At 43.3% G+C, this 25,588-nt stretch overlaps 1 long non-coding RNA gene across 2 annotated transcripts; it reads left to right on the top strand.

Annotated features, from left to right (window-relative positions):
* The first annotated feature begins 47 nt into the window (after positions 1-47).
* LOC139549139 (uncharacterized) lies at positions 48-23,366 on the top strand. Of its 2 annotated transcripts, none has more exons than XR_011669833.1 (3): positions 48-611; positions 15,469-15,626; positions 20,823-23,366. It is a non-coding gene; the product is annotated as an uncharacterized lncRNA (long non-coding RNA). The 2 variants fall into 2 exon arrangements; XR_011669834.1 differs by having other exon boundaries at positions 53-440.
* The last annotated feature ends 2,222 nt before the right edge of the window (positions 23,367-25,588 follow it).

Below are 25,588 nucleotides of genomic sequence, written 5' to 3'. Positions count from 1 at the left end.
GCTATTTGTCGCTCACCAGCGCCACTACTGTCTGCTCTCCGTATCTGTTACTATAGCAACAGCCTCACCATAGAGCATGCAACCATTCGAAACGGAAGGGGACGTGGTTGGTATTAGACACGAGATTCTTAAATCGCTTACATAAATAGATACTTCGATCAAATTTGAAATGAAAAATGTTGTCTACATTAAATGTGTTTAACGATATATCCACAACTCTCACTAATTTAAAGTTAATGCCGTTTGTATAAGCCTACTATTGGTTTTGTTTACTATGCTGAATAATTATTGCAGTAAGGTGTCTTTTCCGAGCACGTGACACCTCATTAATACATGCATAGAAATATAATTACTAGAACTGACAACTTGGAGGGGAGAGAGGGTTGGAGGATGGAAATGGCGGCTAGTACTGCAGACGAAATGGAGGAAATGGAGAAAAGGTTGGTGAAGCAAAAGGTGTGGTGGAATGCTAACGATATGGGTGTCAGTTCTGATGGTATGGAGCAGAAGGATGAGGGTCAAGCACCGGAATGGTCGGTAGTGGAAAGAAGAGAGATCATGATACAGAAAGCTGTGGATCATCTAGTAAAGAAATGATAAAGAGGGACAAGGTAGGAATCAAGAGTAACGATGTGTTGGAGTGGAAAGTGGTGATAGTGTTTGATGAGACCACACGGTCTCACTTACACCCTATACGTCTAATGCTGTAGAGAAAGAGATAGGTGAAGTGAAATTAGCCTGGTTCATTGGAAATGGTAGATTGTTAATATTGTGTGGTAGCCAGGCTCAGCAAGAGAAGATTCTGAAAATGGAAAAACTTAATGGAAAGAAGATTAAAAGCCATGTCCCTGGTGCTTATGCTAGATTGAGGGGAGTCATCACTGGGGTCCCAATATCTATGTCCACAGATGATATTAAAGAAAATGTGAAGAGGCAGAGTGATTGAGGCCAAAAGGTTGATCAGTAGGAAAGAGGGTCAAACAAGTGAAAGCTTATCAGTGATGCAGAGGTTTGAGAAAGTCTTGCAAGGAAAAGTACAGATAGGATTCCTTAGTTTCAATGTTAGAGAATTTGTCCCATATGCACTGCAGTGTAGCTGCTCAATGTAAAATAAATAAAAAATATGTGTGGAGGTGCACATGATTACAGTGAATGTGGAAGCAATGTGAAGGTTAAGTGCTGTAATTGTGGGGGAGAACACAGTGCAGCGTTTGGTGGATGCCAGGTACAGAGAGAGGCTAGAGAGGCTCAGAGATATAGGATCAGTCATGATGTATCATATGCAGAGGCTGTAAAACAGATTGGTAGAACTACAGTTGAAGTCGGAAGTTTACATACACCTTAGCCAAATAAACTGACTGTAAATGTTTCACAATTCCTGACATTTAATCCTAGTAAAAAATACCCTGTCTTAGGTCAGTTAGGATCACCACTTTATTTTAAGAATGTGAAATGTCAGAATAATATTTGAATGATTTATTTCAGCTTTTATTTATTTCATCACATTCCCAGTGGGTCAGAAGTTTATACACTCAATTAGTATTTGGTAGCATTGCCTTTAAATGGTTTGACTTGGGTCAAACGTTTCGGGTAGCCTTCCACAAGCTTCCCACAATAACTTGGGTGAATTTTGGCCCATTCCTCCTGACAGAGCTGGTGTAACTGAGTCATGTTTGTAGGCCTCCTTGCTCACACACACTTTTTCAGTTCTGCCCACAGATTTTCTATAGGATTGAGGTCAGGGCTTTGATGGCCACTCCAATACCTTGACTTTGTTGTCCTTAAGCCATTTTGCCACAACTTTGGAAGTATGCTTGGGGTCAATGTCCATTTGGAAGACCCATTTGCGACCAAGCTTTAACTTCCTGACTGACCTCTTGAGATGTTGCTTCAATATATCCACATAATTTTCCTGCCTCATGATGCCATCTATTTTGTGAAGTGCATCAGTCCCTCCTGCAGCAAAGCACCCCAACAACATGATGTTGCCATCCCCGTGCTTCACGGTTGGGATGGTGTTCTTCGGCTTGCAAGCGTCCCCCTTTTTCCTCCAAACATAATGGTCATTATGGCCAAACAGTTCTATTTTTGTTTCATCAGACCAGAGGACATTTCTCCAAAACATTTTTATTTTCAAGGTAGTACAGAATTGGCCCAATCATGATTGATCGTACATTCCAACACAGTAGGTAGTGGCATGCACTTTAAATGTTTTTGTGGACCGCCATGATATTATAGAAGACTTGAAGGATTCAATGTGGAGAATGGGATGTAAGCAGAAAGGCGAAGTGAGGGGGAGAACTTGGCCCAAAATCTCTCTGGCAGGTGTAGTTTGTTGTGTTTTTTGCTCACCAAGTGAGGAGTTTTTGTATGGAGGTCAATGAGAGAGTGTTGAATTTAGTTGACAAAACCTATAATGGCTTATTTGCTAAATGTGGCTTATGATTAAATAGATGTTTCTTAATGATTGTTACGAGTTTTTTAAAATTCAAAATACAGAACAATTTACATTACATCAAACAAAACAGAACGCAGGTATTAACAAGAAAATGCTAACATACAGAAATAAAAAAAGAAACAATTGTAATCACTGAAAAAAATCTTAATGATTCAGGAAAATGTTATTCACTAGGGTTAATGTTTTAATAAAATAGTTACATTCAATCATGTATTAAGTATTTGGCAACAAGAATTTTAAAAAATTCAATCATTTCAATGGTCTTGTTATCATTGCAATAGTAACATATTATATCCTTCATGTCAAAAACATGGGTAGTGTTCATAATGGTAAATAAGTATTTTGCAAGGTTTTCCCAAAATTGACACAAATTTACAGTCAAAGAACAAGTGAGACAGATTTTCACCTTTTTCACAGAAAACGCAGATATCATCAATAGCAACTGTGGTAAACCGTGGAGTGTTGGGTTGAGCGTGCAGAGATTGGCACAGAAACAGGGAGGCTTTAGTCCACAAAAACAACTTTACTAAGACAGAAAATAAATATAACAAAGAAATCACTTAGGTTTCGCTTGGTCCTTCTTCTCTACTTTTGCTTGGTGTCGGTCTCTTCCCCCTCCTCTCCTGCGGTGTGCCACCGTGCTCCTTTTATTTGGCCTCCACGGCTGGTTGGCACTTTCCTCTAATTACCTCCAATTAGAGCTGTCCGTGTCGTGGTGCCCAGCTCCCGTATTCCCAGCAGAGGGAGCCAATGTCGCCTCACGTACCTCCCTTCTATTACCATCCCCCAGGGTAGACCTCCTGGGATAACACCCCCCCCCCCCCCCCCCCTTTGCCCTGACTGGAAGGGAGGCATGCTCAGGTCTAGGTTTGCATCCCTCCTGGATAGGGCGTCCACATTGCCGTGCTGGGCCCCCGACCTGTGGATGACAGAGAATCGCTGTAAGGACAGGAACCAGCGGATGACAAGGTCATTCATGTCCTTACCTCTTGCCATCCACACAAGGTGGGCATGGTCAGTGATTAGGGTGAACTTCATCCCGAGGAGGAAATACTAGAGTGTCCAGTGCCCACTTCATGGCGAAGCACTCCTTCTCGACAATCAAGTATTTCTTCTCCCTCGGGAGGAGCTTCCTGCTGACATACATGGGGTGCTCCTCACCTTCCTGCTCCTGGGACAAAACGTGTCTGTCTGGACCAGGAGGTTTTTTGAGAAGTCCGGGGTGACGAGTACCGGGTGCGAATATAGCGCATCCTTCAGGGCCTGGAATGCCGGCTCTGTGTCCTCCGTCCATCACCCCATCTGGGGTAGGTGCCTTTGTTAAGTCTGTGAGGGGAGAAGCTATTGCAGCAAAGTTAGGTACAAATCTACTGTAGTACCCTGCTAACCCCAGGAATGACTTCACCTGCCTCTTGGTTTGGGGGACCGGCCATCCCCTAATGGCAGCGATTTTAATTTTTACTTGGGGTTTCACATTTCCCCTCCCGATCTGATATCCCAGGTACTCCACCTCGGCATAGCCCAGCTTGCACTTTTGTGGGTTCGCGGTCAGGCCTGAATCCCTTAGCGCATCAACCACGTCCTTTAACTTACAAAGATGTGACTCCCAACTGTCACTGTGCACAATGATGTCATCCAGATAAGCAGCTGCGTACTCACTGTGCGGACGCAGGACGTGGTCCATGAGTCGCTGAAAGGTCGCTGGTGCCCCATGGAGCCCGAAAGGCAGAAACCGGCAGTGGTTTAGCCCCCCCGGGGTGGAGAAGGCAGTCTTCTCCCAGGAGGCCACTGTCAGTGGCACCTGCCAGTAACCCTTCGTCAGGTCCAAGGTGCTGACGTACCTCGCCATCCCCAAGCGGTCGATCAGTTCATCCTACCGGGGCATGGGGTAGGCATCAAACTTACTGACCTCGTTCAGGCCCCGGAAGTCATTACAGAAGCGGACGGTTCCGTCCGGTTTCGGAACCAGCACTATGGGGCTAGACCACTCACTGTGTGACTCCTCCAGTAACCCCCATTTCTAGCATTGTCGTCACTTCCCGCTAGACCACCACCCTCCGGGCTTCTGGTGTCCGGTATGGCCGTTTACGCACTTTTTCTCCCGGACAGGTGTGAATCTGATGTTCCACAAGATCCGTGTGCCCCGGCACCTCGGAGAACACGGCCGTATTCCGCTACCCCCATTGCAACTTCGACCGAGGGCGGGCCCTGCTGTGGCCCGGTCCACGTTACGCACAGCGCCTCACGTGCGTGCCATTTCTTCAGTAAGTTCACATGGTAAAGCTGGAGGGGTTTTCTCTGCCCCGTTTGGCAGACCTTATAGTTGACGTCGCCTACCCACTCAGCGATGCCGTAGGGCCCATGCCACGTAGCCAGGAATTTACTCTCCGTTGTAGGGATCAGCACCAAGACCTTCTCACCGGGTTGGAACTCTCGTGGTTGGGGCCCCTGGTTGTAGACACGCTCCTGGGCACATTGCGACTGGGCCATGTGCTCTCTTCCCACTGGCCAAATCACCGTTATCCTCATCCCCTCCACATGTTCTACTACGCTGTGAAAGGGGGTCGGCTGCTCTTCCCAGACCTCCTTGGCTATCCAGCAGCCCGCGGGGCCGACGGCCATACAGGAGCTCAAAGGGGGAGAACCCCGTGGATGCTTTGGGTACATCACGCACTGAAAACATCAGGTGGGGCAGCAGCTGGTCCCAGTTCCTCCTGTCTCTCTCGATGATCTTCTTCAGCATCTGTTTAAGGGGCTTATTGAAGCGTTCCACCAGCCTGTCCGTTTGTGGATGGTACACACTGGTCCACACCTGTTTGATTCGTAACAGATTGCAGACATCTTTCATCACAAGAGACATGAACGCGGTGCCCTGGTCCGTTAGGATTTCCCGCGGAATACCCACCCGGCTAATAAATGGAAGAGCTCCCGTGCGATACCTTTTGCTGCCGCCGTGCATAGCGGGATTGTCTCAGGATACTGGGTGGCGTAATCCATGATTACCAGGATGTATTGGTGTCCCCTCGCGGTCTTCACCAACGGACCCACCGGAGCCATTGCCATCCGCTCGAATGGCACTCCTATAACGGGCAAGGGAACCAAAGGGTTTTGATAATGCACCCTCGGAGCTGTGATCTGGCACTCCGGACAACTACGTCAGTAGTCCTCCACGGCGCACTTGACTCCGGGCCAGTGGAACCGGTTCCCAATCCGCTCCCTGGTTTTCTCCATCCCCAGGTGTGCCCCAAGCAGGTGGGTGTGGGCAAGCTGCAACACAGTCCTAACATACTGGCTGGGTATGAGTAACAAGTCTTTTGTCTCCCCATTATGCTTTACTACCTGACACAAATTATGCTTGATTGCGAAGTGGGGGTAGCGCCAATCACTTACCCCAGGTAACAGTACATCCACCGCAATCACCTGGCCCCTAGCGTTCTGGAGATTGGGGTCTTCTAACTGGGCCGTCCCGAACTGACCTGTGAGGATTCCCATGTCGGGAGGTCTGTCTAGGGCCTCCACCTCCATAAAGGGGAGCCTGAGGTCTTCCTCGCCCTGTGGCTCGCTTGACGGAGCGGGGTCGTTTACCTCCTCCGGGTCCGACTCGGGCCCAGTGGACACCTCTCGTGGCGGGGGTTGGGTTGCACAGGCCACCCTCCTTTTTCCTTTTCTTCCCATATACCGTGCTCGCCTCTCCAGGTAACTCCACAGTGCCTGGAAGAGAGGGCAGTCTCAACCGAGGAGAATGGACATGGGTAGGTTAGGAACAGCTCCCACGTGCATCTGGCACTCCCCCCTTGGGGTGGTTATCTGGCACCGTTGGGTGCTGGCACCGTTGGGTACCTCTTCGTGTCCCCGTGTACACAGGACATGGTCACCTCCTTGTCCCCCGGTTCCTCCTCCCCCCCTTGTGTGAGCCACTGCGGGTGGGCCAGGGTCACCATGCTGCCGGAGTCCAGCAGAGCACTGGTGTCGACGCCATCGATTCACACAGGAACCATCGGAGGGGCCGTCTCGGTGTGCGCCCAACAGGAGGTGACATAACTCGCCATCCGGGTTACCCCAGAGCTGGGGGATGCGGAGGGCATGGCCTCCTCCCGGCCGGGACAGCTCCACGTGAGGTGCCCCGGCTCACAGCAGCGTCTCTGATCTGGGTCCAGCAGCCGCTGCCATCGTCAGTTTGGGTCCCCCTCCCGCTTCACAGCCTCGGCTGGTTCCGTCCGGGCCCCCTTCAGCTCCTCGCCTCTCTTTGTGTTGTTCGTCCCCCTCGCCGCATCTCCTCTCTCGGCTCGGGCCCCTCTCAGCAGGTCTTGGGTGTTCTGGTGAATTTCCACCGCAGTCAGCGATTCCTCCAGGCTCTGGGGGTTCTGCATGCTCACCGTCTTCCGCATCTCGTATGGCAGGGCCCAAAGGTATTTATCCAGAACGAGCTTGTCGAGCATCGGGAGGAACGGTACTTCCGTCAGTAGCCAGCCCTTGGTCAGGCGCACCAGGTCGCTCATCTGAGCCCGGGGGGAAAGGGTGGGGTCAAAGGCCCAGTCGTGGACCAGTTGTGCACGGCGTGCGAGATTGAACCCATAACGGCTCAGTATCTCCCGTTTGAGTCCCTCATAATTCACGGCCCGGTCAGTGTTCAAATCAAAGTAGGCCTTCTGGGCTTTCCCAGAGAGGTAGGGTGCCAACAGGCTGGCCCACTTGGGCCATCCTTCCTGCTGTGCCGTCCTCTCGAAGGTGCACAAATACGATTCCACGTCATCTTCCTCCCTTAACTTCTCTGGGATATGTGGGATGGTAGCGTCGCACCTAACCAACAGCCAGTGAAATTGCAGGGTGCCAAATTCAAAACAGAAATCCCATAATTAAAATTCCTCAAACATACAAGTATTATACACCATTTTAAAGATAAACTTCTCGTTAATCCAGCCATAGTGTCTGATTTCAAAACGGATTTACGGCGAAAGCACACCTTGCGATTATGTTAGCTCAGTACATAGCCACAGAAAAACACAGCCATTTTTCCAGCCAAAGAGAGGAGTAACAAAAATCAGAAATAGAGTAAAAATGTATCACTAACCTTTGATGATCTTCAGATGACACTTATAGGACTTCATGTTACACAATACATGTATGTTTTGTTCGGTAAAGTTCATATTGATATCCAAAAATCTGAGTTTAGGCGGGACGCTACTGTCTCACTTGGCAAAAAGCCAGAGAAAATGCAGAGCGCCATATTCAAATGAATTACTATAAAAATCAAACTTTCATTAAATCACACATGAAAGATACCAAATTAAAGCTACACTGGTTGTGAATCCAGCCAACATGTCAGAATTCAAATAGGCTTTTCGGCGAATGCAAACGATGCTATTATCTGACTTAGCACCATTGTAAACAAAGAGAGATAAGCATATTTCAACCCTGCAGGCGCGACACAAAACGCAGAAATAAAAATATAATTCATGCCTTACCTTTGACGAGCTTCTGTTGTTGGCACTCCAATATGTCCCATAAACATCACAAATGGTCCTTTTGTTCGATTAATTCCGTCGATAGATATCCAAAATGTCCATTTATTTGGCGCGTTTGATCCAGAAAAACACTGGTTCCAACTCGTGAAACATGACTACAAAATATCTCAAGTTACCTGTAAACTTTGCCAAAACATTTCAAACTACTTTTGTAATACAACTTTAGGTATTTTTTTATGTAAATAATCGATAAAATTGAAGACGGGATGATCTGTGTTCAATACAGGATTAAAACAATCTGTAGCATGCTTTCTGGTCATGCGCCTCTATCTAACAGGACACTTCAAGTGACCCTGATTCAAAATGGCCGTATTTCTTCATTACACAAAGGAAAAACCCTCAACTAATTTCTAAAGACTGTTGACATCCAGTGGAAGCGGTACGAACTGCAAGAAGGTAAATTATAAATCTGTATTCCCAATGAAAGTCCATTGAAAAGAGTGTGACCTCAAAAACAAAAAAATAATCTGAATGGTTTGTCCTCGGGGGTTTCGCCTGCTAAATAAGTTCTGTTATACTCACAAACATGATTCAAACAGTTTTAGAAACTTCAGAGTGTTTTCTATCCAAATCTACTAACAATATGCATATCTTATCTTCTGGGGATGAGTAGCTGGCAGTTGAATTTGGGTATGCTTTTCATCCAAACGTGAAAATGCTGCCCCCTATCCTAGAGAAGTTAACTGAACCAGGAACTGATTCGGGCCAAACTCCTGAGCCCTCCCAACCTTCAACTGGGTTACCTCCGCTACCAGTCTGCGGTTTTGTTGGTGCTGCTCCTCCAGAGCTTGCTCCTGGAGAGCCTGTTGCTTCTGCTGGCTGAGGATGAACCGAGCCACCAGCTCCTCCATGGTAATCTCCGTACGCTTGACCCCACGGCACCCAAAGCTCTTCTCTACTTTTGCTTGGTGTCAGTCTCTTCCCCCTCCTCTCCCGCAGTGTGCCACCGTGCTCCTTTTATTTGGCCTCCACGGCTGGTTGGCACTTTCCTCTAATTACCTCCACTTAGAGCTGTCCGTGTCGGGGTGCCCAGCTCCCGTATTCCCAGCAGAGGGAGCCAACGTCGCCTCACGTACCTCCCCTCTATTACCATCCCCCGGGGTAGACCTCCTGGGATACTACACCACACATTTAGATATCATAGAATTACATGGATATATCTTATGTAAAAAATTTACGTGCACTTCCTTAACTTTGTTTGGTATACAATATTTGTAAGGCCTTAACCATGCATTTTTCCAGACAATGTCAGGAATAAGCATGCTCCAGAAAAATGTTCCTCTCTGTGTAAGTTGGTTTTGTGAATGAAGAATTTGTCTTATATATTTATTACAACAAGATTTCTCAAGTAAGCCCATGCCTTCCAATCTGAGTTCTGGATAAACTTTGTGATCATTACCAAAGCTAAGATGAGATTTCATTAGTGTAGTTAGACCACTGGGAACGACTTTGATCACAGAAATAAACTCTCTGAAAGGTATTGGAAACTCTTTCAATGTTATAAATTGTTCATATGTGAGAATATTACCCTTGTTGTCGAAAACATCAAGAACAAAGTCAATATTCCTCTCATGCCAGCTGGGGTAGAACAAATACTTATTCCTTACAGTTATGTCTGAATTATTCCACAAAATAGCTTTATGTGGGGAAAAATTGTGCAGGAAACCTATTTTCCAGGCCATTAAAGCTTGTTGGTGAAACCTAGCCAATTTAGCGGGTAATCTTTCAGGAATATAATTACATTTCAGTAAAAATTGAAGACCTCCAAACTTATTAAACACATTATTTGGATAGAAATACCATATTGCATCAGTACTGATCAAACATCTTTTCAACTAATTGATCTTGAAAGTGTTATTTATGTCACAAAATCCAACACTTCCAGAACGCCTTCACCTCTTTTATGAGAGGACTGACTTTTTTTGTTTGTGAGACTTATTTTTCCAGATGAAGTCAAGAAAGGTCTTATTGATCTCTTTACAAGTAGCAGGATTTACAAATAAAGATAATGAGGGGTACAAAAAATGAGACAGTCCCTCTGCCTTGGACAGAAGTACTTTCCCAAGTATAGAAAGATCTCTTTTTAGCCAATTATTAAATATATTTTTGGTTTTCTTAATTTTAGGAGAGAAATTCATATGTTGTCTGACTAAGTGTTTTTTTGTATTCCTAAATATTTAACAGTCAGTTACAGGAATATTTTCTATTTCTTTATTATCAGAGTCAAATAAACATACGATTTCACATTTAGAAACATTCAGTTTTAATCCTGATGCAATAGAAAATGCAGTTATAGCATTAAGGGCATGGGCGACCTGGTCTTTGTCTCTTAAGAAAAGAGTAGTAACATCAGCCAGTTGGGAAATGTTGATTTCTTTGTTAAAAATTGTTAATTCCGTTGTTACGAGTGTACTGACATAAGTAGGACGCGTGACATCACGGCAACTTTGTGAAAAAACACTATATCGGTGTTGTGCCTGGATGTCACTATTTACCACAGACACAAAGTCTTAAACCCCGCCTATTTCTACAATTTATATATATTTTTTAACCTTTATTTAACTAGGCAAGTCAGTTAAGAACAATGCACATTTTAGTTGTCATGATTTTTTACGATATAGCCACGATATCTTTGACTTTCGACTGTGGTAACTAGTGGAAACCGTTGTGACTGTTGTTCACACGCGTATCTTCCCTCTCATTGGTTAGAATGTTCCCACCTGATCTTGCCTCCTCCGACTGCCTTCCATTTTTGAATAAATGTATTTTAATTGTTAGAGCGGACACTAGAGCATCTGGTCAATATAATGGATAATCTGTGATGCATCTTTACTTCGATTTTAGTCAACAGAACGCACAAATATTTAATTTTAAGCTGTTGATTGGCCCATAGGCTACATGCAATATTTATTGTTACGAATGAGAAGTTACCAATTTCCTCTTATATTTTATCAAGGCCACATGTTCCAAGACATTGATATATAATTTTATGAAAGGTTGCATATCATACCTGATAGGCCCAAAAATGCCAAACCTGCAACGTGTCTACAAATAATATTGGTGATTTCACGGATTATATTTTCCTATCACTAGAGGGCGATATTGCACTTGTCTTTATCACTCCATTGAATCTCAATAGTCTACTGGAAGAAGAATCAGACTGTCTATCCCTCTTTCCATATAACTATAGCAATGCTCTAAGACATCTCCAGCAGTTGACTACAGAGATGATCAGTACACAGTGAGGATGTCATAATAGTTATTTTAGTCAGATGGGTTGCCTCCCGTAATATTCCAGCTAGGTCTGGGATTTCCGAGAGTACCCAGCTAGCACATTTGGTTCCTTGGAAGTTGTGGGAACGTATGTTTTTGGTTCTCGAACTATTTGAGAACATGACTTTAAAAACAAGCACCAGGAAACCTGAAGGAAACGTTTTGCTGAAGTACTGACATTCCCACAGAAGAATGTTGTTTCTTAACGTTCTTGGGACGACTTGAGAACATGACTTTAGAACCATGAGCAAACCTGTATGAAATGTAATGCTGAATTACTGACATTCCCACAGAAGAATGCTATTACTTAACGTTGTCTGAACTTTTTGAGAACATTCCCAATGCCAAACCAGTTGGAGAACATTACTAGAACATTACTAAAATTGTAAACATATTTAGGAAATGTTCTGTTAAAGTAATGAAATACCAAGAAAATAAAACATTTGGGGGTCAAGTTAAATGTGATGAGAATAATCCAAAGCCAAGCAAATACTCTGAACCATTCCCAGAAAGTTGTGGGAAGGTTATATCAAAGAACCATTGGACAACCACGCCCTCAACTAGCCCTAAGAAACACATGCAAGGTTCCCAGAACGGTTATTTTTCAAACAACCAAACAAATGAAATCAAAACTAAGATTATTTGTCACGTGTACAGGCTCTAACCAATAGTGCAAAAAAGGTATTAGGTGAACAATAGGTAAGTAAAGAAATAAAAACAACAGTAAAAAGTAAAAATAACAGTAGCGAGGCTATAAAAGTAGCGAGGCTTCATACAGTTACCGGTTAGTCGGGCTGATTGAGGTAGTATGTACATGTCGATATGGTTAAAGTGACTATGCATATATGATGAACAGAGAGTAGCAGTAGCGTAAAAGAGGGGTTGGCGGGTGGTGGGTTTTTACAGGGGAATGTTATGTACAGTGCATTCAAAGACCCCTTCCCTGTTTCCACATTTAGTTACGTTACAGCCTTATTCGAAAAATTATAAAATAAATGTTTTCCCTCATCAATCTGCACACAATACCCCATAATGACAAAGCGAAAACAGGTGTTTAGAAATACCTTATTTACATAAGTATTCAGACCCGTTGATATGAGACTCGAAATTGAGCTCTGGTGCATTGTGTTTCCATTGATCATCCTTGAGATGTTTCTACAACTTGATTGGGGTCCACCTGTGGTAAATTCAATTGATTGGACATAATTTGGAAAGGCACAAACCTGTCTATATAAGGTCCTACAGTTGACAGTGCATGTCAGAGCAAAAACCAAGCCATGAGGTCGAAGGAATTGTCTCTAGAGCTCAGAGACAGTATTGTGTCGAGGCACAGATCTGGGGATGGGTACCAAAAAATGTCTGCAGCATTAAAGGTCCCCAAGAACACAGTGGCCTCCATCATTCTTAAATGGAAAACGTTTGGAACCACCAAGATTGTTCTTAGAGCTAGCCTTCCTTGCCAAACTGAGCAATCAGGGGAGAAGGGCCTTGGTCTGGGAGGTGACCAATAACTCGATGGTCACTCTGACAGAGCTCCAGAGTTCCTCTGTGGAGATGGGAGAACCTTCCAGAAGCACAACCATCTCTCAGCACTCCACCAATCATGCCTTGGGGATTTGTTTCAGCAACAGGGACTGGGAGACTAGTCAGGATTGAGGGAAAGATGAACGAAGGAAAGTACAGAGAAATCCTTGATGAAAATCTGCTCCAGAGTGCTCAGGACCTCAGACTGTGGCGAAGGTTCACCTTCCATCAGGACAACAACTCTAAGCACACAGCCAAGACAAAGCAGGAGTGGCTTCGGGACAGGTTTCTGAATGTGCTTGAGTGGCCCAGCCAGAGCCCGGACTTGAACCCAATTTAACATCTCTGGTGAGACCTGAAAATAGCTGTGCAGCGACACTCCCCATCCAACCTGACAGAGCCTGAGAGGATCTGCAGAGAATAATTTTTTTGCTGGTGACACTGTCTGTGATTTATTTAGAATTTAACTTAACCAGCATGGCTACAGCATTCTGCAGTGATACGCCATCCCATCTGGTTTGCGCTTAGTGGAACTATCATTTGTTTTTCAACAAGATAATGACCCAACACACCTCCAGGCTGTGTATGGGCTATTTGACCAAAGATAGTGATGGAGTGCTGCATCAGATGTTCTGGCCTCCACAATCACCCGACCTCAACCCAATTGAGATGGTTTGAGATGAGTTGGACCGCAAAGTGAAGGAAAAGCAGCAAACAAGTGCTCAGCATATGTGAGAACTCCTTCAAGACTGTTGGAAAAGCATTCCAGGTGAAGCTGGTTGAGAGAATGCCAAGAGTGTGCAAAGCTACCATCAAGGCAAAGGGTGGCTACTTTGAATAATCTAAAATATACTTTGATTTGTTTAGCACTTTTTTGGTTACTACATGAGTCCATGTGTTATTTCATAGTTTTTATGTCTTCACTATTATTCTACAAAACCCTGGATTGAGTAGGTGTGTCCAAACTTTTGACTGGTACTGTTCAAGGTTAATTAAATTGTTATTTAGTATCTAGCTAACAATCCAGTTTGCATGAAATGGATGGCTATAGGCTCACTTATCATCTAGTTCATTATCATCAAACACAATTAAGCACAAGAACACACACAATGATTACAATAACAAAGAATATTTAATTTAAAATCATTGTCATTCATTACTTCGTCCTTTTCTGTTTCACGGGAGTTCGAGCTAGCGATCAGCGGGCAGATACGACTGCTCCATGCGCTTTGAGAACTACCACAGACTTCAAACAAAGCTGTTTTTCTAATAATGTATTTATTAGAAAGATGTCCGTGTGGGTTCAGAAAGCGTTTGGCTTGTCATAAAATTTGCGCAAAATGTACTACCGTTGCTGTGTGTGGGGGAAATCCCATGGGCACCAATACAATAACAGCTGGCTCAGGTCTACTTAACGGAAAGATTCACCCATATTGAATGTTATATCATATTTGTGCATATCTGAGTGATGTTCTATCGATTCCCGGGGTCATTTCGTGTGTTTCTGAGCTATTTTCCGTTCAAGCAGGCAGAAATAAAGCCGGTATGACAAGTTTTGCGTCATATGATCAGATCATCATGTGATCATTTTCTGCCTGTATTTCTGCCTGCTTGAATGGCGAATTGCTCATGTACACATGGAAACATGAAATGACTCCGGGAATCGATAGAACATCGCTTCAATATTCAAAATGGGCGAATCTTTCCTTCAATAAACCCCCCCCTCCAACACTCCCGCTTGCCCCACCCGCCCCGACCCACCAGAAAAAACAATGAGGTGTCTCGGTTTCTATACGGTGCCTGTTACGGCACAAAAAAAACTACGCTAGAGGGCAAACATGGACTGATGTTTTATGAATATCCTATAGGACAGGTTACATTGCATTGTGTTGGGGGTTTATCTGTCCATGTAGTGCTGTAGGCCTACATGCAGTAAACAGTACATTGCAGATTACAATGCACTTCAACAGTCTTTTTTTTGTGTTATTCATTAGAAAGTAACATACGTTGCTCTATGGTCTTTTTAAATCTCCAGTTCTGAATTTCCATGTTTTTCTTTATGATTCTGTCTAGGCAGAATTAGGGACAGTAAACCCAACTGACTTCTTCAGACTTCCAAAACAGACTGAAGCTGAATCATTTTGTAACGCATCTTATCTCCAGATCGTTTAAATACAGATGGGTGTTTATTAGAATGGGTGTAAAGAGCAAACTTGGCAAGCTGACCTCGTGCAGGATATACAGAACACCAATCTTAACCCCGAGATAAAGCTCAGACAGTCACACACAGTTTGAATGAAACCCCTGGTCAAATATATGTACAAATAAATATTGGGTTCTATTGTAAATCAACCAATATGAAAGAAACAAGTGAAATCTCATCTAAATAAATTTGAGTTGAGGGAATGATAACAGGCCTCGTTTAGGCTTCTGTCACATCTCTATCTCGTGTACGGTGTAGAGAGAACTGTAGAGGGAGCTGCCTCACAGCATATAGCAACCACCTTCCATTCCATTCCTCACATCTCTTGTATCTCCATTGATCAGAGGTCCATTACCTTAGTCGCTCATTCTGAGACTTTAGGTGATGAGTGGAAATGCATATATAAAAGTATCACACTGGCTCTCAACAATGTCAGTGTGCATTATATGATCTTGATTGATCCTCCATTTTTCTCTGACCCACAGGTCCCAGGTCCCGAGAACCTTTTTATTCTCACTCAACAGCTTCATCATTACTCAAGGCCACAATGGAACAGAATAGTGCACCTTGGTGGATCTTGACTAATCTGAGAGCAGAGTACTGGTGCACACGGAAGGCATCGCTTAAGAAAATCTCAAGGAAGGTGAGGCTCGCCGTATGAGCACAGCATGCTAACACAGCACTTAAAGTGAAAACCGAAAGGTAACACTATACAGAAATGGCCAGTGATAACCTTATTTCTGTACAGGAGGAGGCGATGCCAAAGTGCACTCAGACAACTGACCCTAGTTTTTGACTGCTTCAGATTGAGATAGATAACGTATGCTAGAGAGAGAGACATGGTAAATAATGTTACATGATCTGTCAGTCCTATTAGTAGTCCAGCGTCTCTACATTACACCTCTCCCTGTGATAAGAATGAGATTCACATTTCATTGACTTGCTTTAATGCGCATGAATTTGTCTTCCGGATGCACTTAGTCAGTTTGATTTCCATTTTGCCTGGAGGAGGAACTTTGGGAAGTCACGCAGCGAGCCTCCCGCTGAGGCCTAGTGCAGAAAAACCAAACCAGAGGCAGCTCTCCTATCTCTAGATATGGTTTTAGCAGGCTCTGATTACGCCTGAGTATGTGCATCCACCTCACAGACCTCTCAACAGGGAGCAGACAGACAGAAAGAGCACCAATGCTACTGGATAGACTCATGTCTGCTCCATGCTCCTGGCCAAGATGGACATGTTTACATTGGACATGTTTTTAGATCTTCAGGAGATACGCATCCAACCAATGGGTAGAATAACATTATTTGTGCCTTCCCTGGATCAAACCCAATATTATATAAAGCCCTCTCGTTCAAACACAATGAAATTGATGCATACAGTACAGTAGCTTTTTGTGCACAATATATTTTTTTACCAATGATTTTGTACTCATGGAATAGTATTTTGCTCTGAATATGTCTTCCTTTTGCATTTGGGGGATTAAAAGATGGAGAGGTCACTGGCACCAAAGAAAGGACATAGCTATTATAAGGGACAGCACCGTTGACATAAGCATTGGACACACGGCATTGACTCCCTGTGCGGAAAAGTCTCCGTAGACCTCAAATGCTGCCTTACTGAAATCCAAGGACACATCTGACAATTGACAGGAGTGATGTATGTCTGGCGCTGGCACTGTAACCACAGCCAGTCTGGGAGGAGAAAGGTGCCAAATGACTTGCATATACGGCTTTTACACTTGGAAATGAGCTGTCTTGGAAATGAGCTGTCAATAAGACCGTACAAATCTGCAAAATGACAATTCAACTTAATGCAAGATGATGATAATAGCACAATACCTCAAAAATATTAGATTAGGAGTGACAAGAAAATGTGCAACACAATGCAGGGAAATCATTCTAGAAAGCAATTAAACGAATCCAATGCCTGCACAGCTCCAGAGCACATTATTACTAACCCTGACAAAAATGTTGCATCTATGCATTGACCTCTAAAGTTATACAGTTGGGATAGAAGGTGAGGATCTATTGCACCTCTCTGCGGATAGTGTAAGAGAATTGCCCCATGGGAGCTGGTGCTCTTGCTTTTCAGGGGATTTTGGATCCTATCCAAGACTGTCAGAGAGCACAGAGCAGCGGTAGTGTCTCTTCCTCCACCTTTAGAATGTACTGCTGATTAATACTTCCTGTATTCGAATACGATTCTCTTGTGAGCCTGCTGTATGCAGATTTCAGAGACAAAAACCTCTCCCATTTTATAGTGAAAATGCTTTCTTGTTGAGGTTGCTGTGCTTGGCGGAATGAGAATGCGTTGCAGGCCACAGTGCTGCTAAAGTAATTCAGGTGCACTAAAATGGTCCAGTGACACAGGCACACATGTTTTGACCAACAGGCTGCTAGGTAAACCTTGCATGCCTTCCACCGTGTCCAGAATCATTTATGAGTGTGACATCATAATCACCTTTAACACACTCCACATTTCTCACACGACTGCCAGGATGTGTTCTTTTTACCTCCTGAAGGAGTCTGTTCTTGTATCACCACGAGAGAGGATAACAAGTCTATTCAGTGGTTCCATTAAGAGGTTGGTTTGTGTATGGAGGATGAGTGATGCTCCGATTGTGCTGGCTGCCTGGATGCAGCTGTGTACTGAGCGGTGGGCCTGTTTGTATATCTCCCTCACTGCAGACTTTTATTGGCAATGCACATGCTCTAATTATCCCTCTGCTGGCTGTTTGCAGTTATTTACTGTGTGTACCCAAAAGCCACAGAATTTACACCACTTTATATAAGGGGTGGGTCTAATCCTGAATGCTGATTGGTTAAAACCGCATTCCAGCCGGTGTCTATCCCACAGGTTACCACCGGCTAAATCTATGACTTTAAAATGCCTATTTACTCTGTTCCAACTGACTGCGCAATCCACTGTCTCATCAGCCTTTCAGGGAATTTATAAACTTGATCTCCATTATAAAAGCATCTAGACATTATCTCACATTTCTTTTAGACTAATATTTCGTTTTCAACAGCAGAGATTTGTATAAACCTTTTTGTCTGTCTCTACAACATTTGCAACATTGTTTCAATATTCAAATTTGTCCCATAGTAATGAACGTGTCGGGACAAGACAGACCAGCAGGCAGCATTTCTTAGCCAGTCAAAATCATGAATCAGCTGGCATCATTATTATGGATATATACAAATATATGTAAATTGAAAAAAGGTAAAATGAAACGAAATGCAGCTAGTTTGCAGTCTTTCCAGCTTCAGTTTCAATTGATTTTGTTAGCTGTGTTGTTGGCTAGCTCCTCTGAACATCAGTATCCTGACTAGTAAGCACATTTTCAATGCCAGGCGAAATTGCGCCTCATTAGCTCATTGTTATGGATGTATCCAAATAAATTCACTAGAAAACAGCTTAAACAAATGTAAATGCAGCTACTATGCTGACATTCTTGCTGCACTTTTTGATGTGACCGTAAGTTAGCTGTAGTTGGCTAGCTAGCAAGCAAGGGATAATAACATTGCCAGCCAGTATGGCAATGGAACATTTAGAACAAATGACTGGGTCACGGCCATAGATACAAAACAAAAAGACCGAACGACTGGGTCGCGTCTCTAGCAACCGAACCGATAGAACGAATGATTCTAGCAACCCTAGATTTGTGTCGGGACTACAGTTGAAGTCGGATGTTTACATACACCTTAGCCAAATACATTTAAACTCAGTTTTTCACAATTCCTGACATTTAATCCTAGTAAAAAAAAATCCCTGTTTTAGGTCAGTTAGGATCACCACTTTATTTTAAGAATGTGAAATGTCAGAATAATAGTTGAGAGAATGATTTATTTCAGTTTTTATTTCTTTCATCACATTCCCAGTGGGTCAGAAGTTTACATACACTCAATTAGTATTTGGTAGCATTGCCTTTAAATTGTTTAACTTGAGTCAAACGTTTTGGGTAGCCATCCACAAGCTTCCCACAATAAGTTGGGTGAATTTTGGCCCATTCCTCCTGACAGAGCTGGTGTAACTGAGTCAGGTTTGTAGGCCTCTTTACTCACACACGCTTTTTCAGTTCTGCCCACAAATGTTCGATAGGATTGAGGTCAGGGCTTTGTGATGGCCACTCCAATACCTTGACTTTGATGTCCTTAAGCCATTTTGCCACAACTTTGGAAGTATGCTTGGGGTCATTGTCCATTTGGAAGACCCATTTGCGACCAAGCTTTAACTTCCTGACTGATGTCTTGAGATGTTGCTTCAATATATCCACATAATTTTCCTGCCTCATGATGCCATCTATTTTGTGAAGTGCATCAGTCCCTCCTGCAGCAAAGCACCCCCACAACATGATGCTGCCACCCCCGTGCTTCACGGTTGGGATGGTGTTCTTCAGCTTGCAAGCATCTCCCTTTTTCCTCCAAACATAACGATGGTCATTATGGCCAAACAGTTCTATTTTTGTTTCATCAGGCCAGAGGACATTTCTAAAAAAGTACGATCTTTGTCCCCATGTGCAGTTGCAAACCGTAGTCTGGCTTCTTTATGGGGGTTTTGGAGCAGTGGCTTCTTTCTTGCTGAGCGGCCTTTCAGGTTATGTCGATATAGGACTTGTTTTACTGTGGATATAGATACTTTTGTACCTGTTTCCTCCAGCATCTTCACAAGGTCCTTTGCTGTTGTTCTGGGATTGATTTGCACTTTTCGCACCAAAGTACGTTCATCTCTAGGAGACAGAACGCGTCTCCCTCCTGAGCGGTATGACGGCTGCGTGGTCCTATGGTGTTTATACTTGCATACTATTGTTTATACAGATGAACGTGGTACCTTCAGGCGTTTGGAAATTGCTCCCAAGGATGAACCAGACTTGTGGAGGTCTACAATTGTTTTCTGAGGTCTTGGCTGATTTCTTTTGATTTTCCCATGATGTCAAGCAAAGAGGCACTGAGTTTGAAGATATGCCTTGAAATACATCCACAGGTACACCTCCAATTGACTCAAATGATGTCAATTAGCCTATCAGAAGCTTCTAAAGCCATGACATCATTTTTGTTTAAAGGCACAGTCAACTTAGTGTATGTAAACTTCTGACCCACTGGAATTGTGATACAGTGAAATAATCTGTCTGTAAACAATTGTTGGAAAAATTACTTGTGTCATGCACAAAGTAGATGTCCTAACCGACTTGCCAAAACTACAGTTTGTTAACAAGAAATTTGTGGAGTGGTTATAAAACAAGTGTATGTAAGCTTCCAACTTCAACTGTATATCTTGTGGAATGATGAAATATAGTATGATTAAATTCAGCAAAATAAATGTTTTGAATATGTTGGTAACCCGTTGTGTAAAAGTGATAATGCCCTCGAAGCCAGCGTTTGGAGGATATATTGGCACGGTTTGACTTTGTCTCGGTCCTAACAACACCCGTGCCAATACTGTATATGCTCCAAACACCGGCTTCGAGGGCATTATCACTTAATTGACTGCTTAACGGAAAGCCTGCCGTCACAGGATACTTGATTTAGTTGTGTTGGGAGAGGAGCAGGTTCAGTGAAGGAACCAATTCCACTTCCCCACTTGGTTAGGTTAACATACATTTATTGGACTGTGGTCTCTGCTGTATTTTTGTGATTATTACTATGCCCTACCTTTTGGCTGAACCCCATTACTTGTACATGTTTAGTATAGGGTGTCAGTAGGTACACTATAACTGTACTGTATGTAAGTTTAGTATAGGGTGTCAGTAGGTACACTATATAACTGTACTGTATATAAGTTTAGTATAGGATGTCAGTATGTTCACTATATAACTGTAGCAATGTTTTTTCCTTTCAGGACACTGCGGCACTCTCTTGGATTGGCTGGATCAGCAGTAGGGGACACAGAGACCACAGGAAGTAGAAGTGGGCTCCGAAACCAGACTTTATCTAACATTTCTTTATCCAATAAACTCCCCCGTTCATTCCATGCCTCTCCTTGTGCTGCGACCACAAACAAATCGGTTTCGTAAACCCTGTTGCATTTTGAGTTAATCTTAGTCTGTTATTGATGCTAATCATTTCAATCTGTTCAAAATTATGCTGAACAGAAAGGTTCAGGTTTATTTAAAAAGTGTTTTAGGTGTCAATAGGCCAAAATGCAATAGAAATTTGAGAAAAATTGCACCGGAGTGATGCTTTGTATGATGGAATGTGGCCCAGTGTCAGACGAGAGGACGACTCACTCAGTGAGATCAAATACTGTATATTGTACTGTATCTTGAGGAATATGACAATATCCTGTGGCTTTAGAGGGCAAGAGATGTTTTTGTGGAGCATTATCTTCGGAGGGGAACATGAATGTTCTGGCGGAATAACTCATTTTGGCGTTGATGATGATATTATTTGCTCTTCCAGATCACTGTCTTTCATATCAAATCACAAGTGAACACAAATGTTTTTGTTTGTTTGTTTTTTGGTGCCTTTTCTTCCTGCCGCCAAGCCAACCCAGACAAAGCCACTGGTCCAATCACTTTGTGAAGCACCAACCGTGCTCAATGATCCATGCTGCCAGTCTGTTGATGAGGGCTGGACTAGATTAATTGACTATCTGTCCATTTCAAGGGAAACCTATCCCTTCCCATCAATATCAGCATTTAGAACAGTTAGTGAAAACAAAGCTGAAGCTCTTTTCTCAGATATCGGGTCAATGCCCTTCATTACGCAAGTGTACACTTACCCTAACCCTAACCAAGTGCATTCGGAAAGGATTCAGACCCCTTGACTTTTTCCACATTTTGTTACGTTACAGCTTTATTATAAAATGTATTACATTTTTGTTTTTCCTTCAGCCTACACAAAATACCCTATAATGACAAAGCAAAAACAGGTTTTTAGAATAATATAAAAAATGGAAATATCACATTTCTATAAGTATTCATACCCTTTACTCAGTACTTTTTTGAAGCACCTTTGGCAGTGATTACAGACCAAAAAGGTGCTTCAACAAAGTCTCCCTGACCAAAGTACCTTCTCCCCTGATTGCTCAGTTTGGCCCCGCGGCCAGCTCTAGGAAGTGTGTTGGTGGTTCCAAACTTCTTCCATTTAAGAATGATGGTGGCCACTGTGTTCTTGGAGACCTTCAATTGCATATCGTTTTTGGTACTCTTCCCCAGATCTGTGCCCTTGACACAATCCTGTCTCTGAGCTCTACGGACAATTCCTTCGACCTCATGGCTTGGTTTTTGCTCTGACATGCATTGTCAACTGTGGGACCTTATATAGACAGGTGTGTGCCTTTCCAAATCATTTCCAATCAATTGAATTTACCACAGGTGGACTCCAATCAAGTTGTAGAAACATCTCAAGGATGATCAATGGAAACAGGATGCACCTGAGCTCAATTTCGAGTCTCATAGCAAAGGGTCTGAATACCTATGTAAATAAGGTATTTCCGTTTTTTAATTTTTCATAAATTAGCAAACATTTCTAATAACCTGTTTTTGCTTTGTCATTATGGGGTATTGTGTGTAGATTGATGAGGAACAAAATGTATTTAATACATTTTAGAATAAGGCTGTAATGTAACAAAATGTGGAAAAGGGAAGGGGTCTGAATACTTTCTGAATGCTCTGTACTACACTGAGTGTACAAAACATTAGGAACACCTTCCAAATATTGGGACAATTCGTCGGGACATGGACTCTACAAGGTGTCAAGCGTTCAACAGGGATGCTGGCCATTGTTGACTCCAATGCTTCCCACAGTTGTGTCAAGTTGGCTGAATGTCCTTGGGTGGTGCGCTATTCTTGATATACACTGGAAACTGTTTAGCATGAAAAACCGAGTAAGTAACATCAATAAGGGATCATAGCTTACACCTGGATTCACCTGATCAGTCTATGTCAAGGAAAGAGCAGGTGTTCCTAATGTTTTGTACACTCAGTGTACAAATTACAGTATGAGCCTGTCTTGACTGCAGCTGTACAGAAGACCCCCAACCTTACTAATGACAATATGCCCCGATGCATACACTCGATTGATGCAAGTCCACTGCCTTGGGTGTGATGAAAGTGCTTTGCAAATTAAATGAATTATTATTACTCACAGTTCCTGCCCTCCTCCTCATGCTCTTTTCCCACATGGCCATGCCACACTTCTCAGATGGCTGGTCAGAGAGACTATGCTTGCCATTGCTGGAGAGGGGCCAAAGGGACCCCTGAAGGACTCCCACCTGCAGGAAAAGTGCTCTAAACAGGCAAAAATACATCTCAGCCTCATGTCAAAATGTGTAATAGCAAAATGTTCTCTCACTCATGGCAGGGTGTGTAGAATAGCAGGATATTGACAATAAAACTGCACATTTCTTTCTTTGGCCCATGGCAAAATGTGTAGAACTTCAGGAATTTTGCTGTTTTCTTTTGGGGTTGCCCCCCACACACAAAACTGTGCTACACCACTGGTGTGTTTGTGTGTGTGTGTGTGTGTGTGTGTGTGTGTGTGTGTGTGTGTGTGTGTGTGTGTGTGTGTGTGTGTGTGTGTGTGCATAAGTGTGTGTCTGTGGGTGTGCATAAGTGTGTGTCTGTGGGTGTGTGTATGCATGTGAAAGGAACTGTAGCGAAGACCCACAGCTTAGAATGGAAATCCATTATTATGTGTGTTCAGGATACAGTATTATCTCACATTCACAGATACAGCGATAATGACACAATTGCTCTTTCTTTCATCACGTCATTAGCTACACTGGAGTGTTTGACAGGACCCCAGGCCTAACATCAATCCAGTGAAGAAGTGTGAACGTGAATAAGAATATGAAGTCAATGGAAGAGACCAGCTTCACCCACAGTGTTTACATGCTGGCTTTGTTCCAGCACTCCAGGGCCACTACTATGACTCTTTGCATTTGGCGTGGATGCCCCACTGTGCTGCCCCCGGAACACCGGACTGTCTACATTTAACATCCAGGAGCTTAACAGGGTTGCTGAAATGCCTCTGAGCACTGCTGCTCAACTCCACTCCAAAGCACCAACACCAGCCTGGTCTCATAGGCTGGACGTAACATAGTAAATGTAAATCCGGGACACTCAAATTAGTATGATATGTTACGTTTGGTATGGTTACATGAGACAGAAGGTTACTTAAGGCAAAAACAAAAGTTGTGGGGTTGGTTGTGTATAATGCAAATACCTAGCAACCCATAGGTTGCGTGTTCGAATCTCATCACGGATTACTTTAATATTTCAGCTAATTAATAACTTTGCAACTACTTAGCATGTTCGCTAACCCTTCCCCTAACCTTAACCCTTTAACCTAATGTTTAACCTTAACGTCTATTTATTTTATTTATTTAACCTTTATTTAACTAGGCAAGTCAGTTAAGAACAAATTCTTATTTACAATGATGGCCTACACCGGCCAAACCCAGACAACGCTGGGCCAATTGTGCGCGGCCCTATGGGACTCCCAATCATGGCTGGTTGTGATACAACCTGGAAAACCCCTAGCCTAGTTTCAAGTTTTAATGTCACAGTGAAATGCCTTACTTGCAAGCCCTAACCCTAATAATGCAGTAATCAATAACGTAACAATGTAACACTAAAAATAACAAGGTAGAACAAAAACACAAGCTGTAAGAATAAGAAGAACACAAAGTAAGTAAACATACTACAGTGAGGGAAAAAAGTATTTGATCCCCTGCTGATTTTGTACGTTTGCCCACTGACAAAGAAATGATCAGTCTATAATTTTAATGGTAGGTTTATTTGAACAGTGAGAGACAGAATAACAACAAAAATATCCAGAAAAACGCATGTCAAAAATGTTATAAATTGATTTGCATTTTAATGAGGGAAATAAGTATTTGACCCCCTCTCAATCAGAAAGATTTCTGGCTCCCAGGTGTCTTTCATACAGGTAACGAGCTGAGATTAGGAGCACACTCTTAAAGGGAGTGCTCCTAATCTCAGTTTCTTACCTGTATAAAAGACACCTGTCCACAGAAGCAATCAATCAATCAGTTTCCAAACTCTCCACCATGGCCAAGACAAAAGAGCTCTCCAAGGATGTCAGGGACAAGATTGTAGATCTACACAAGGCTGGAATGGGCTACAAGACCATTGCCAAGCAGCTTGGTGAGAAGGTGACAACAGTTGGTGCGATTATTCGCAAATGGAAGAAACACAAAAGAACTGTCAAACTCCCTTGGCCTGGGGCTCCATGTAAGATCTCACCTCGTGGAGTTGCAATGATCATGAGAATGGTGAGGAATCAGCCCAGAACTACACAGGAGGATCTTGTCAATGATCTCAAGGCAGCTGGGACCATAGTCACCAAGAAAACAATTGGTAACACACTACGCCGTGAAGGACTGAAATCCTGCAGCGCCCGCAAGGTCCCCCTGCTCAAGAAAGCACATATACATGCCCGTCTGAAGTTTGCCAATGAACATCTGAATGATTCAGAGGACAACTGGGTGAACATGTTGTGGTCAGATGAGACCAAAATGGAGTTCTTTGGCATCAACTCAACTTGCCGTGTTTGGAGGAGGAGGAATGCTGCCTATGACCCCAAGAAACCATCCCCACCGTCAAACATGGAGGTGGAAACATTATGCTTTGGGGGTGT

This window comes from Salvelinus alpinus, chromosome 22, assembly GCF_045679555.1.
Source record: "Salvelinus alpinus chromosome 22, SLU_Salpinus.1, whole genome shotgun sequence".
Lineage (NCBI taxonomy): Eukaryota > Metazoa > Chordata > Actinopteri > Salmoniformes > Salmonidae > Salvelinus > Salvelinus alpinus.
This window is presented reverse-complemented; position numbering and strand designations above follow the sequence as displayed.